Genomic DNA, 13,567 nt, shown 5'->3' with positions numbered 1-13,567 from the left:
AAGCCCAATTGACATTTGGAAATTCATAACTTTGAAAGCTATGACTTATGACACTTGGACTTGTCAGAGTCCCTCAGTCTATGACACAGTACCTTTCACTTTAAAAGGTTTTATTCTCCTCCTGCTGATGGGAAATTATTAAAGGTGAAACAATATTTATTAGCTGAGTAAAAATACAAAATATAATTCTTGACACCTCAGAATGAAGGTGAAAAATGAGAAAAAAGAAAATTAAGAAGGAAAACTAGAATTTGAAATGACCGTAATTAATTATATATATTTGCTCGCAGTGCATCAAATATATAAAAAGAAGATTTAAAGTAAAGCTGAGAATTAGTCAAGTAGATGTTGCCCATTTGTGAACCGAATAAAAATAAAACAAGGCTGGACACAGTGGTTCACGCCTGAAATCCCAGCACTTTGGGAGGCCAAGGCGGGTGGATCATCTAAGATCAGGAGTTCGAGACCAGCCTGGTCAATCTGGTGAAAACCCATCTCTACTAAAAATACAAAAATTAGCTGGGCATGGTGGCAGGTGCCTGTAATCCCAGCTACTCGGGAGGCTGAGGCAGGAGAATTGCTTGAACCTGAGGGGCAGAGGTTGCGGTGAGCGGAGATCATACCATTGCACTCTAGCCTGGGCGGCAGAGTGAGACTCAGTCTCAAACAAAACAAAACAAAAAAACCACAGAGTGGCATATTATTCCCATATTCTTGAGGAGTGATATGAATTATTATTCAAGGAAGAGAAGCAAATACGGTTATATTTTGGTGCAACTGAGGACAGCAAAGAGCTGGGTCTGGCTTTATATGGCACCTGCACGCAGGCAAGTTTAGTGACCCCTAACAGATGCCAGCATCTCTCAGGCACTCCAGAACAGAGCACCATGCCTTCCATTTGAATTGATTTCACATTGATTACTTTTTCCTCAATTATATTACAGAATAGGAGGAGCTAATATTATTTCCATTTCATAGATTCAAAAACTGAGGCATGAGAGGTTAATAAAAATATCGATGACTACCATGTGAGGACAAACGTGCTTGAGAACCCAGGCCTCCTGTACCCAGATTTCCCAAGCTTGCCATACAAACTAGGTCTCTCCCTCTACTGGGAACATAAGTGTTCTACTTAAGGCTCATATTATTCATTTGTTTTCAAGGTTCATTTTCTTTCCCTGTGGAAGTTTTATAGCTGCATGTAATGCATGTGTCACGTTGTCTTATCCATAGTTTAGGCTGCTTATAATGGAGAAGCAACACCATCTATAGTAAAGGTTGTCTCTGGAAACCCAATTAGTGAAGAAAATCTCAAATCACATGCAACCAAGGACCCCAAAATTAACCTTTTCTCCTTAAAAATTCCCTTCCCTGCACACTCCCACAAGCACAGTCAGTTCATCAATCTCTTTATGTAAATAGCAGTCAAGAAGCCAGGGAGGAGGTCTGTTTATTATTTTTGATCCTGTTTTGCTTCTGGCAAAATTTCACAAACACCAGAAGTTGGCAGAACATTGATACTTTTTTCTGACTGGCTACTGTTCACTAGCTGCAAGTGCAGGGTACAATTGTAACTATTCTGGTCTACAGGCCTCAGCTATGACTGAGGACAGAATCGTAAACTCTGGAAGAAAAAAATATCCACCCAAGACTTCTCTCTGAAAATGTGGACCCTCCTTTAATACACACTTTTCTTGCACTAGAGGATGGCTGAGTTCCAGATCCACTGTCTAGAGAACAACACAGGTCTTACCCAATTCCCACTTCACTCCTTGTACTCCCTAGCGTCAGAAAAGGTCCACTGTGAAGTCACAAGAGGCCCTGAGCTCTGTGGGCCCCAGGAGCCCCGGGAAAACTTGGGGGAGAAAGGGCATCCCACCCCAGCACTTTCTAGGAAGAAGGGCAGCATTTTGAAGGGTTGGAAGTAGAGAAAGGAGGTTGCAGGTAGAAGACTCCATACTTTCCGTGACGCCTATTCCTTAGGTAGGAACTTAGGAACCTCAGGTAGGTTAGGCACCATGCTGGATCCTGCCCTTGGGAATCCTGATGCCTTGGACATTTACTCTGGAAGCAGAGTTCTTGATAAAGAGCAGCCAGCCCTCAAGAGGGGAGTGGGAGGGTAGTTACTATAGGATGGGCACGCGACTTTGCTGCTGGTGGCACAATGAGGTCCTCCAGCAACATGAGGGGTTGGTGAGGAAGGGAGAACCAACCAGGTCTATAATGATGGGAAAAAAAGCGTAAAACATACAAATAAAAAAAAACTTCTTGGTTCCACGTAAACACGCCTACCTATAATTATGAAGATGACAGGGTTGCACAGTCAAGAATAACGTGGGCTCCCAGATCGTCCAGACTTGAGTTCAAAGCTCTGTTCCACCTCCCACTCACTGTGTGACTTTGGGAAAGTTTATTTAACTCCTGGAGAATTTGTTTACTCATCGGTTAGGTCTTACTATGTTTATTTTCCAGATGAGTAAACTTAACTCTCAGGTCTTTACGAAAATTAAATAAAATAATAATATAGGTAGTGCTGAAAATAGTTCTTGGTACATCATAGTGGGTCCTCAACAAAAGTAGCTACAGGTTTAGTAACCCTTATCTGAAATGCTTGGCACCAGAAGTGTTCCGGATTTGAGATGTCTAAAAATTTTGGAATATTTGCATTATACCAGTTAAGCATCCTTAATCCCCACATCTGAAATCCAAAATACTCCAATGGGCATTTCCTTTGAATATCATGTCAGTGCTCAAGAAGTTTCAAATTCTGAAGCGTTTCAGACTTTGAATTTTCTGATTAGGGTTACTCAACCTGCGTGAGTATATTGTTACTACTTTTTAAAATGTAAACATTTCAAAGGCTCAATATTGTGGTGAGAAATATAAAAGTCAAACGACCAATCCAGACCCAAATATTTCATCTAAGTACATCTTAAAGGTTAATAAACTCTGCTGACAACCTGCCTATCCATGACAAACCCTGAGTCTTTTCATGGATGATTCAGTGGAAATATTCTCCCGTGGCCAGAGGCGTGGCTTGCCTGGGTCTCTGGGTGCAGCTGCACAGACTCAAGCAGCCTAAAGGAAAGGTGACTGACAGTTAATGATCTGAAAAGAACTTGTCTCAACTCAACGTCATTCCTGGCATTATCGAACAAAGCAATAAACCTCACAGAATGGAAGCTACAGTGTCCAGGGCCAGCTCTGCTAAGGTAACCAAAGACCGAGAAAGAGGCAAAAGTGACAGAAGAAACCCATGAGAAACCAACAGAAATATAATGGCTTTGGTAGAAATGCAATTATCAATTGGGAGGTAAGGAAGTAATTTTACTCTAAATGGGAGTTGGGGAGGAGGGAAAACTGGACTCTGAAACAATCTCTCTTTTACTAGTTAATGTTTTACAATTGCAGCTGCATGTCGCCAAGTTTCCTTATTATATCAAGTCAGTCTCCACTTATTGATAGCGCCTTCTTGGACAAACGTGTTTTTCCATACAACAAAACTCAATTCCAAAGGAATGATTTAGGAAAATGAAATCAGAAACATGTCAAAGTAGGAAAACTTGTCTATGCATTTTTCAGTTCTCTGAAAGATTTCAGAGGACAGAGATTCCTAATACAAGACTATAATTTCATTGGACACCTGTCTTCAAAATGACAATGCATGTGGAATTGCTCCACAAAGTGTCATGCACTACACCGGTGAAAGCATTAATATGACAATCGTTTTTCAGGGTTTCCAAGATACCATATGCAGACAGCCAATGTTTCATTCTACAAAACAAGGTTTTTGCAAGGCTCAAGATTAACATGTAACTTACGATGTATAAGACTGTACTAAAGGATGTTTCTATTCTTTCTGGAGGAATTTCTAAATAGAGGGGGACTTAAGAGTATACATATTCCATAAAATCAATAAAGCAAAAGAATCTACAATCTTTAATTGTTAAGATTTTAGTCCATTAAACTCTAAGAATAAATTGCAACAAATCAATAGTGATCAGATTTGTAGGCAGTCTTTCATAGCTGAAGGATTCAATAAATATGAAGAATATTCCTCAATCAAAAGGAATGAAATCCTTAGAGGAAATGGGCAATTATAGTTTCTTAAATAATTTGTTTGAATTAGTACGAGAGCTTAGTTTTTAAGTTGTCAAGTGGGCATTAGAAAATTTACATGCATTTTATGGCACTTTTTTTCTGTTTCTCTCCACAAAGACATGTAAAACTGGAAAGGTTTACAAAATTAACAAAAATCTCAAAGTTAACCTCAGTTTAGAAAAAATCACAAGAATTTGAGAGAGGAGTTGAGATTTTTTTAAAGATATACTCTTATTCTTTCATTCATTTTCTTTCAGCTTATGATGAATGTTTTCTCAGTATCCTATGCTGAAAACAGGTAGATACTAATATCGATCTTCAAGAGAGGGCTGTTATGAGTATTGAATAAGACAAAAACATGGAAGCAACCAGCACAATGCTGGTAAGCAGAGGCATATCATAAAAATCAATCTCTCATATTTTTTTGATGTAACAAATAAAATTGGGAAATAAATATTTGATTCATGTAAGAGGGGCCGAATTGCATCTCCCTAAAATTCGTGTGTTGAAGTCCTTGATCCCAATACCTTAGAGTGTGAGTATATTTGAAGATAGGGCCCTTAAAGAGGTCATTAAGAGAAAAGTAGATCATATGGATGGGCCCCAATGCAATACGACTGGTGTCTTTACAAGGGGAGATTAAGACACAGACACACACAGAAGGAAGACCAGGTGAAGATAGCAAGAAGGCAGCTGTCAGCAAGCCCAGGGGAGAGGCCTCCAAAGGAACCAACCCTGCCGGCACCTTGTTCTCAACTTCCAACCTCCAGAACTGTGAAACATATTTTTGGGATTAAGTCACCCAGTCTCTGGTACTTTATTACTGCAGCCCCAGCAAACTAAGACAGTCATTCAAAGCATTAGCATGTTTTATAATTTTTAAATTGTTTTCCATGACGAATGTAGCACTAGCCTTCGTGCAAATTGGCTTTCCAGAACCTCAGTTACAGATTGATCCTTTCACCCCTCACATGATAGAAGAGAAAATGTAGATCCGGAAGACTTAGGTGACTTATCTAAGATCACCCCAACCTAGGTTTGGTGGCCTCCTGCTGCCATCGCTGGAGGATCAAAAGTAGACATTGGATTGCTTTGAAAAGATGGCTGTTAAACGGATATTTGGATTCTAAGGAATACAGTTTTAAACCCAAATGTCCCATCTATTACCAATTAATGATGCTTGCCTCAGACTTCATTCCCACCCCCTTACCCCCACCAAGAACCTCCCAGCCCTTCAGTTTAATGTGAGGCACAGCCCCTTTCCTCCAGCACTCCTGCCCTCTCAACTTAGCATTTATCACCAAGTCATTCCGAGAGCTAGGAACACTTCCTGCCAAGAACTGTCTCTTTCACTGCTACAAGGTAAAGTTCAACGGGCTTTACTATTTATCTATAAGACCTGAAGCCTGGCCTAAACCCACCATTTCAGGCCAGTTCAGGGCAACTTGAGAGAGAGCAACTGGTGTCCACAGGAAACCACAACTGGAAAAGGCAATGGTTTTCATTACAGTTTAAGAAAAAAAATCTCTTTTGTTTCAAATTTTCTGGAAGACCTGAGGACACACACAAAAAATGTGGCATTATGTATGTCTGCCGTAGTAAACATGTTACAGAGTGTGTAACTTACTCAAACATAATTTACTCTTCAGTTGATGCAGCAGTTGGAAGGGTCATATGTACATGGATGTTTAATAATCGTTTTGTCTGAAATTGAGCACTTAGTATGTGCCAGACACTGTGATCTGTGTTTAATTATAGTCTCTCATTTAATCCTTGCAATAACTCTGAGACAGTTGCTCTTTTAGTGCCATTTTACCCACAGGGGAACAAAAGCTAAGAAACATTAAGTGACTCATCCAAGGTCACTCCATGGGGATGACGTAGAGCTAGAGTTCAAATTCAAGTGTACATGACTCCAAAGCCCTGAAAATGCTCTAAATTAGAGTTATAGAAGTTTGGAGTTTGGGTTGATGGACAACATCCCTAAGACATTCTTGATTCTACAGGAATCAAGGCTATCTGTAATCACAGGGCTATTTGAAAAAAAGAAGAAAAGATGTCTTGAAATTCAACCAACATGTTTCAATTATTTGCTCCTAAGAACAACAGAAGTTTCAACATTCTGCCAACAGAGTAACTCCTGGAAGATTGGCACAGAAGAAGGCACAAGGTAAATACCCATCTCTGTACACCCCGTGCTACTGTGTCATGTGCTGCTCCAGGCAACTCCAGTGGATTGGCCACCCTGGCCAGTGATAACACATAAAAATTCCACTCAGTATTGGGACCAATAGATAATGAACACAGTCAGTGGAATTCCTTTGCAGGCTTCTTCAAGATATTCTGCAAGACTGATTTCCCTTCTTCTTGCCAAGATTTTTTCCTCCTTCTTCTAGAAAGTCAGTGATAAAAATATTTAAGCAGCTTTGTCTGCCTTAGATCTTCCACCTAAAAGTACAGCAAGTGGAATGGAATGCTAATATGAGGATCCAAATTTTCAGGGAAGGAGGTCAGTAGACTTTCCTATCTGAAAGAGACCAATGGTAAAGATGAAGGTGGTTTGATGATTAAGAACTATTAAACATAATGCATGGGTTTACAGAAGTCCAGACAGTAAGGGCCTTGCAGTGGATTTCATGCCCTATTTTGAGAAATGCACGTAGTGGGAAATGTGTTGTGTCCCTCAAAGCATCTGGAGAAGATTCTTTAATTTTCTCAAATAAGAACTCCAGTCTATTTGAGTGAGAATGGTTGGAATATCATTACTGCAGGATTTGTGAATCGTTCTTATTTCTTATAATAATTTTACATATTATACGTAACTTCAGGGTAGTATAACTCTCAGAGGAAAACGTGATTTTATGACTATACATACTTTTTGTATCCAGTGTGTCGTTTGGTGAATATAAATGTATATGAAATGCTACTGTTCACTCATAGAGATTGAATACTAATCAAAGCTTCCTGCCATCCATATGTATGATTTTCAGAATTAAGCAGGAAGGGGAGAGTTGGAATGCAGGAAGAGAATGCCTACTTCAGCTCGAAATCCTGACATGTAAATTAGGTACTTGGTGACTGCCAAGTTCCTTTCCAATTTCTCTGCATTGTTTCACCCTTGTGTTTTATCCAACTGTTAGGAGGCAAAGCAACACAAATCATTTGTATTTTAGTCAGCTCTGCCCCTGTCAGACCTTTAAAATTCTCAGGATTCCTATGCTGTGTGAGGAAAATCATTTGACAGTCTAGCCAGACACTGTAGATCTGTTTCTATTGATTTTCTTTTGCTAACAGCATTAGCATTTTCTGTAATTTTGAAGTTATTTTCCAAGTTCTCCATTTAGATTATTTTAGATCCTAAGCTTCTGAAAAAAAAAGAGAGAGAGAGAATTCATGTCTTTTCAAACAGTAGTATATAAATTTTCATGGTACTCAGTCCTGCCCTAGACTGCACCAGTCCAGAATAACCACCATGGTCTTGTATGACTTCACAGTGTAGCGGCTTGGGCTAGGCAGTATGGTAATTCCCTATGCATTCTGTTGGAGCTTTTGGATGTTGTGTGATTTCTGTCCAGAAGCGTCATTCATAATGTGAATGCTAATGTGTATCTCTTTGCCAGCAGGAGGAAAAACATCTGAAGAATATATTTGTAGACTTCCTGGAAATTGATAAGTTGTCTCCATAACTAAAGCAAGCAGATTTTACTAATTAGAATTATCTACATAATTTTACTTCATTCACTTCTTTCTGTCATACTAGGAGAGCCTTTATATAACCAAAGATATTTTTGGACCATGAATTCGGAAATTCTCAGAGCCGCCCATCAGTGCCTGAGCTTCAGTGAGTCCATTTCCCATGTCACCTACGGCAAAGGAGAATCTGAGACTTCTGAAGAGTTTCTTGCTTCTTTCCTGTGGGGCAGTGAGTCCACTTCCCAGCAGTAATGGAATATCCTGAATTAGCTACATTAACGTTAGAACAATTTGGACCTCACCGAGGACTTCAACTACATTATGGTAAGACAAAGCCAGAGCTAGAAGGCAATAATTTCTTCCTTCTGGCTCAACAGTACCTATCTTGTAGAGTTATTTGACGAATGGTTGTATTCTTGATGTTATAATTATTAACTCTGCCCATATACCGACTCAGCTTTCTGTTCTGCCTACCCAAGATAGAATCTTTGTGTGGTTGTTAATTTTCATAAAAAGATGGTCATCTGGCCTTTACTCAGTTGACTTTTAAAGTATTTGTGGCTGGCCTTTTTGGAAAACATAGAATACTTGCAGTGTTACTCTCCAAAACACAACTTCAAAGTATCTACTGCCAAATCTACGCAAGAAGTATATTCGAGAGAATTATCTAAAGGAAGCGTAGGCCACATACTGTCCTAGATCAGCATTTCCAAAATGTATTCCCCAGGGAAAGCTGGTTTTGCAATATGTGACTTCCCAGTATCCTGTGAAAAGTGGTTTCAAGATGAAATATACCAGTTTAAACACAGTTAAACTACTTTGTGCAAGATTTTCCTGAGCCTTTCATAAGTCTGAATTTCCAAGGGAAAGGGAATGTAGCATTTCCAAAAATGACTTAACCACAGAAATGTTTTCTCCCTTGAATGTCTGTCTAATGGGCCTAGTGTTCTGTGAAGCAGCCTTACAGAAATTGCCTGTGGATAATCTCCATGCTATTTCTAGGTTAAGACAGAGAATCTGAAGACTGCATACCTGACCTCTTGTTTTTACCTACCCACCCACCCACACCCAAATATTTCTACTGGACTATAATTTATTGTGACACCCCCACTTCCACTGCAGGATGTTACAAGAAATGAGACTCACTACTGAATTCACAGCAGGCATGGTCGAAGGCACCATTCACTATAGCTTGCAGTGTTCCCTTTATGAGATTTGTATGAGAAATTCCTCTTATAGGTCAAGTTCTTGGGAGAAAATTCTCCCAAAGAGCAAGTCCCAGGAAAAGCTTGGCTGGTAAGTTCCTACCTTAAGAACAGGGAAAAACTTCCCTTGGTTTCGTTTTCCTCTTCACTTAGATCAGGGAAGCTCAAGCCAAATTTGCAGCCCATTTTTGATAATTATTCAAGGCCTTACATGTTATATTTCCATGTAATATATCTTCCTAGTTTTACCTCGTTAATTGGCCAACATTTCTCTTTTCATCAGATTTATCTTTTTGCAATCTTTAGTTATATATTCTTCTATAAATGACCTCAAATCCTCTAGGTAATGAGGTGGAATGTAAATTAATATATAGTATCTTTCCCCATACCAAAATCATATTTCAATTGCTCCAAGGGAGACAGCAAATATTTTTTATGTGGTCTTTAGTTCATTCAAATATCTGGTGTGCAGTTCATGGTCAGGTGTCCCGTCTTCTTAAGTCTTCTTGATCACCTCACTACCCTGATGTCATAGCTAATGAAACACAGAGAAGGTGTGTATTCTTGTTAATGACATGTCTCCACTAAATCTCCATCTATTTATGTCCTTTTATATAAGAGTTTTGCCAAAACCCACTTATCATTTGTTCTCTTTTTAAATCTGTTTTGAGTCATCAATTGATACTGTTAAGACCACTAGTAATGACTGTTTTTTCTAACTTGTGTTTCTGTGTCCATGATTAATTTGCTAATGAAATGAGGAATTTTGCATTATAAGAGTTGACCATTGTCTAAAATTTGCTAAGAACTAATGTACTGATGATTGGGGAAGGTGGGAGAGGGAAAGACATTTAAAAAAATGAATCTTTTTTTACTTAAGCTAAAGTTACAGAATCCATATTTGGCAACTGTCTGCATCTGAACAACAGAAGTTTCAACATTCTGCCAACAGAGTAACTCCTGGACGATTGGCACAGAAGAAGGCACAAGGCAAATACCCATCTCTGTACACCCTGTGCTACTGTGTCATGTGCTGCTCCAGGCAACTCCAATGGATTGGCCACCCTGGCCAATGTGTGAGTTATAAAGCAAGGATGTGTAGCTATTGAACCTACAATTTGGTTCAACTCTCAAGTTTTATATGTTTACAAGCATATTGTCCTTTTGTTAATTTCCTCCCAGTACTCATTTCTTGACTTCTTTTAGTTTTACTATGTAGTAATTTTTAAAATGTTATTCAAAGTTAGTTAATTTAATTCACTTAGCAGATTTTCCTGTAATTTTGGTTAAACAGTATCCTTTCTGTACAGGCCCTCCAAACACCAGCACTGAGTAGAAAGAGGCTCTGATTCATGAAATGTGAATTTATGACAGTTGCCACTCTTAAAAAAAAAAAAAACAGACAGAACTTGAGCAATACACGACGGATGCATTCTCAGCCTGCTTCCTGTGTTCCATCTGTCTTTCTGCCAGTGCATTCACCCTCCAGGTTTGAAAGTAGTCGGGTAAGAAAGTACTAAACATAGAGAAAGGGCAATTCCAAAAGAACAAATGATTGTTTAATTTAGGCTGACATTACCCAGTTGCTGGGGGTATGGGCCATGGGGATGGGCCACGTTCACCACTTAGGTCGGGCAAATTCCCAAGATGCCTTTTGACACAGTAATGAGGGGGAATACATCATTCATGCCCACTGGCATTCTCTGGGGAAATTTTTAAAAGGCAGTATATCCCACTCTAGTTGAGTTCAAGTCAGGTGCCATATCTACTTAAAAATAGCCTCAGATAGAATGGCAACTCAAATGACAGTCTCACTTTCACTACTTTCTTGGTAGTGAAACTTTCTACATTACACATTTTCTATCAAGAAAAGAAAGAGGTTGTATTGTGAGGTAAGAGGCACAAACACAGACTTCCTTCAGTCCCTGCAATCCTTGCTATAGGTCAGGCATCAAGACAATTCCACTTTACAGGCCTGGATTTTGGAGAAAGAAAGGTGTTTAGTATAATTATAGTTACACTGACATTTACATAGTCCACCATACTGAACTTCCTAACATTCCTATTACATCGATATTAATGAAAGCATTACACAGGTTTCAAGGAAGCATGTCTGGTATATGCTGAATGACGTAATAAGAAAAATGTAAATATGCATTGACTTTGTCTTAAGGTAATACCTGCGATTGCAGAATCCTAGAATGTAGAGATGATGGGAACTTCAGAGATTCTTTAATCCAAACCCTTTATTTAATGGAAGAAGGGAAAAAGGTCTAGAGAAGCTGTGACTTCTCTCAGATCACACAACAAATTAGTCGCAGAGGTAGAACAAAAACCTAATTTCCACTTTACCATTTCCTTGAGAAACTGTAGAACAACTGTAAGCCACTGATATATTCCACATAATAAAGCCGCTCTGTTGCCTTTTTAGGTTCTAGCATGTTAGGTTTATGTCCCCCTGCTTTCTACAATCCTGTTCAAAGAGTTGCTGACTTAACCACAGAAAGAATTCCAGAACATGAGACACAGAATAAACTTGAGCAATCATAGTCCATCCACTTCATTTTCTCATCGAAAACCAAAGGTCCAGTGAAGCTCTGGAACTCAACGCTGTAAAGGAGCGAAGGAGCATCTATACAGAGCCTGGATGCCTGTCTGCTTATCCTACTTCAGCAGACTTGACTGCAATCTGGATTATGCTGTTTTCTAAGCATTTAAAATAAAATAAAAAGTGTAATAGCGTGATAAGTTCTTTCACAAAGCAAGTAATCACATTTATGTTTCTACTTATATTTGGGTTTTCCAAATATGTGTGTGTGTGTGTGTGTGTGTGTGTGTGTGTATGTATGTAGACTTTAAACATGGTGCATCCATCATGTTGCACTAAATCAAAACCACCAAATAATGACGAAGAACCAATAAATCAAAACCATCAAATAATGACATAGAAATCCAATTCTCCCACCTCAAACCCATTAAGATAGCTACTAATAAAAAACCAGAAAGTGAAATGTAGTATAAATATACAATGGAATATTATCCAGCCTTAAAAAGGAAGGCAATCCTGCCACGTGCTATAACATGGATGAACCTCAAAGACATTGTACAAAGTGAAATAAACCAGTCACACAAAGTGAATCACTGTATGATTTCACTTACATGAGGTACTTAAAGTAGTCAAATTCATCAAGACAGAAAGTTGAATGGTAGTTGCCAAAGGCCGAGAGGAGGGAGGAATGAGGAACTCTTGTTTAATGGGTATGGAGTTTCAGTTTTGCAAGATGAAAAGAGTTCTGGAGATGGATGGTGGTGATGGTTGGATATTATGAATTATGAATGTATTAAATACCACCGAACCATACATTTAAAAATGGTTAAGATGGAAAAAATGATGCATTGTGTATTTTACCACAATAAAAAAAATTAGAAAAAAGTCCAATTCTCCCTTTCCTTGGCCTAACATGGTCTTCCACCACCCCCAGCATCCTCTCTCCTATCCACTCCCAAGCACCAGTCAGTGAGGCAAATAAGGACCATTATTATTTCCATTCTCTCTCTCTACAACAATTTCCCTATTGATTCAAGCAAGAATGTGGGGTAGGGATTATGGGCAGTATGACTTACGATAAACTTTCACTCTGCAAAACAACACCCTCTTTTAAACATCTTATCTCTTTTGAAATGGAATTGCAACCCCAGAACTAAAAAACAGGCTAGAGAAATGATGCATGTATGTTTTGATGTGTACCCTAAGATGAGCAAGTTTAGATTCATCCTGGGTTTGGGTAATGAATTCTGATTCTATGCATCATCAAAGATTCCTTTATTTCTCCTCTTTGTTTTTCCTCCCCATGAGTGTATCTGCTATTGAATCATGTGCACGCCATTCAATGATTATCTCACTATAATGAGGTCAGTGGGGAGCAACTTACTCGTTTCCACTGTTCCCAACAACCATGAGAAATTATAAGTAACGATGTCTTAAATCAAATTAACATAATTCTAAATCTTAAAGATCTAAAGCAGAATAATGCAAACAATTTTAGTGATGTGGCTGTCACTTTAAGATACTAACCTGTAAACTACAGAAAATAATGCTGTCATTAATTTTATTTGCACATGATTAATGGAATGATTAAAAGCTGTTAGTGGCAGGGCACAATGGCTCACATCTGTAATCCCCGCACTTTGTGAGTCTGAGGTAGGAAGATCACTTGAGCCCAGGAGTTTGAGACCAGCCTGTGCAATATAGTGAGACCCTGTCTCTATAAAAGTTTTAAAAATTAGCCAGGCATGGTGGCACACTCCTGTAAGTCTCAGCTACTGAGGAAGCTGAGGTGGAAGGATCACTTGAGCCCAGGAGGTCAATGCTGCAGTGAACTATGATCACACCACTGCACTCCAGCCTCAGCGACAGAGTAAGACTCTGTCTCAAAAACAAAGAGAAAACAAAGCTGTTAGTAAAATAACTTGACATGCTGTGTTATTGGGTAGTGACTGTTTAAAGAGAATAAAACATTTAGCACTTTGCTTCCACTAGAGAAATATAACTTGACAGGAAATTTCAT

The 13,567-nt window shown here is 38.9% G+C and overlaps 1 protein-coding gene and 1 long non-coding RNA gene across 5 annotated transcripts in view; one reads left to right on the top strand and one right to left on the bottom strand.

Moving 5' to 3' along the window:
* STARD13 (StAR related lipid transfer domain containing 13) overlaps nt 1-13,567 on the bottom strand; it is a 247,468-nt gene that overhangs the window by 166,733 nt on the left and 67,168 nt on the right. The gene's annotated exons all lie outside the window — the stretch shown is intronic.
* Nucleotides 1,848-11,795, top strand: LOC116467091 (uncharacterized). 3 transcript variants are annotated; one of them, XR_009213182.1, is made up of 7 exons: nt 2,968-3,313; nt 4,359-4,483; nt 6,108-6,271; nt 7,862-8,118; nt 9,880-10,075; nt 10,310-10,504; nt 11,431-11,795. It is a non-coding gene; the product is annotated as an uncharacterized LOC116467091 (long non-coding RNA). The 3 variants fall into 3 exon arrangements; XR_009213184.1 differs by lacking the exons at nt 2,968-3,313; nt 4,359-4,483 and adding an exon at nt 1,848-1,983; XR_009213183.1 differs by lacking the exon at nt 4,359-4,483.

This window comes from Hylobates moloch, unplaced genomic scaffold, assembly GCF_009828535.3.
Source record: "Hylobates moloch isolate HMO894 unplaced genomic scaffold, HMol_V3 SCAFFOLD_4, whole genome shotgun sequence".
In the NCBI taxonomy this organism is placed as follows: domain Eukaryota; kingdom Metazoa; phylum Chordata; class Mammalia; order Primates; family Hylobatidae; genus Hylobates; species Hylobates moloch.
Note: the sequence above shows the minus strand (reverse complement) of the source record. Positions and strands in the feature narration are given on the sequence as shown.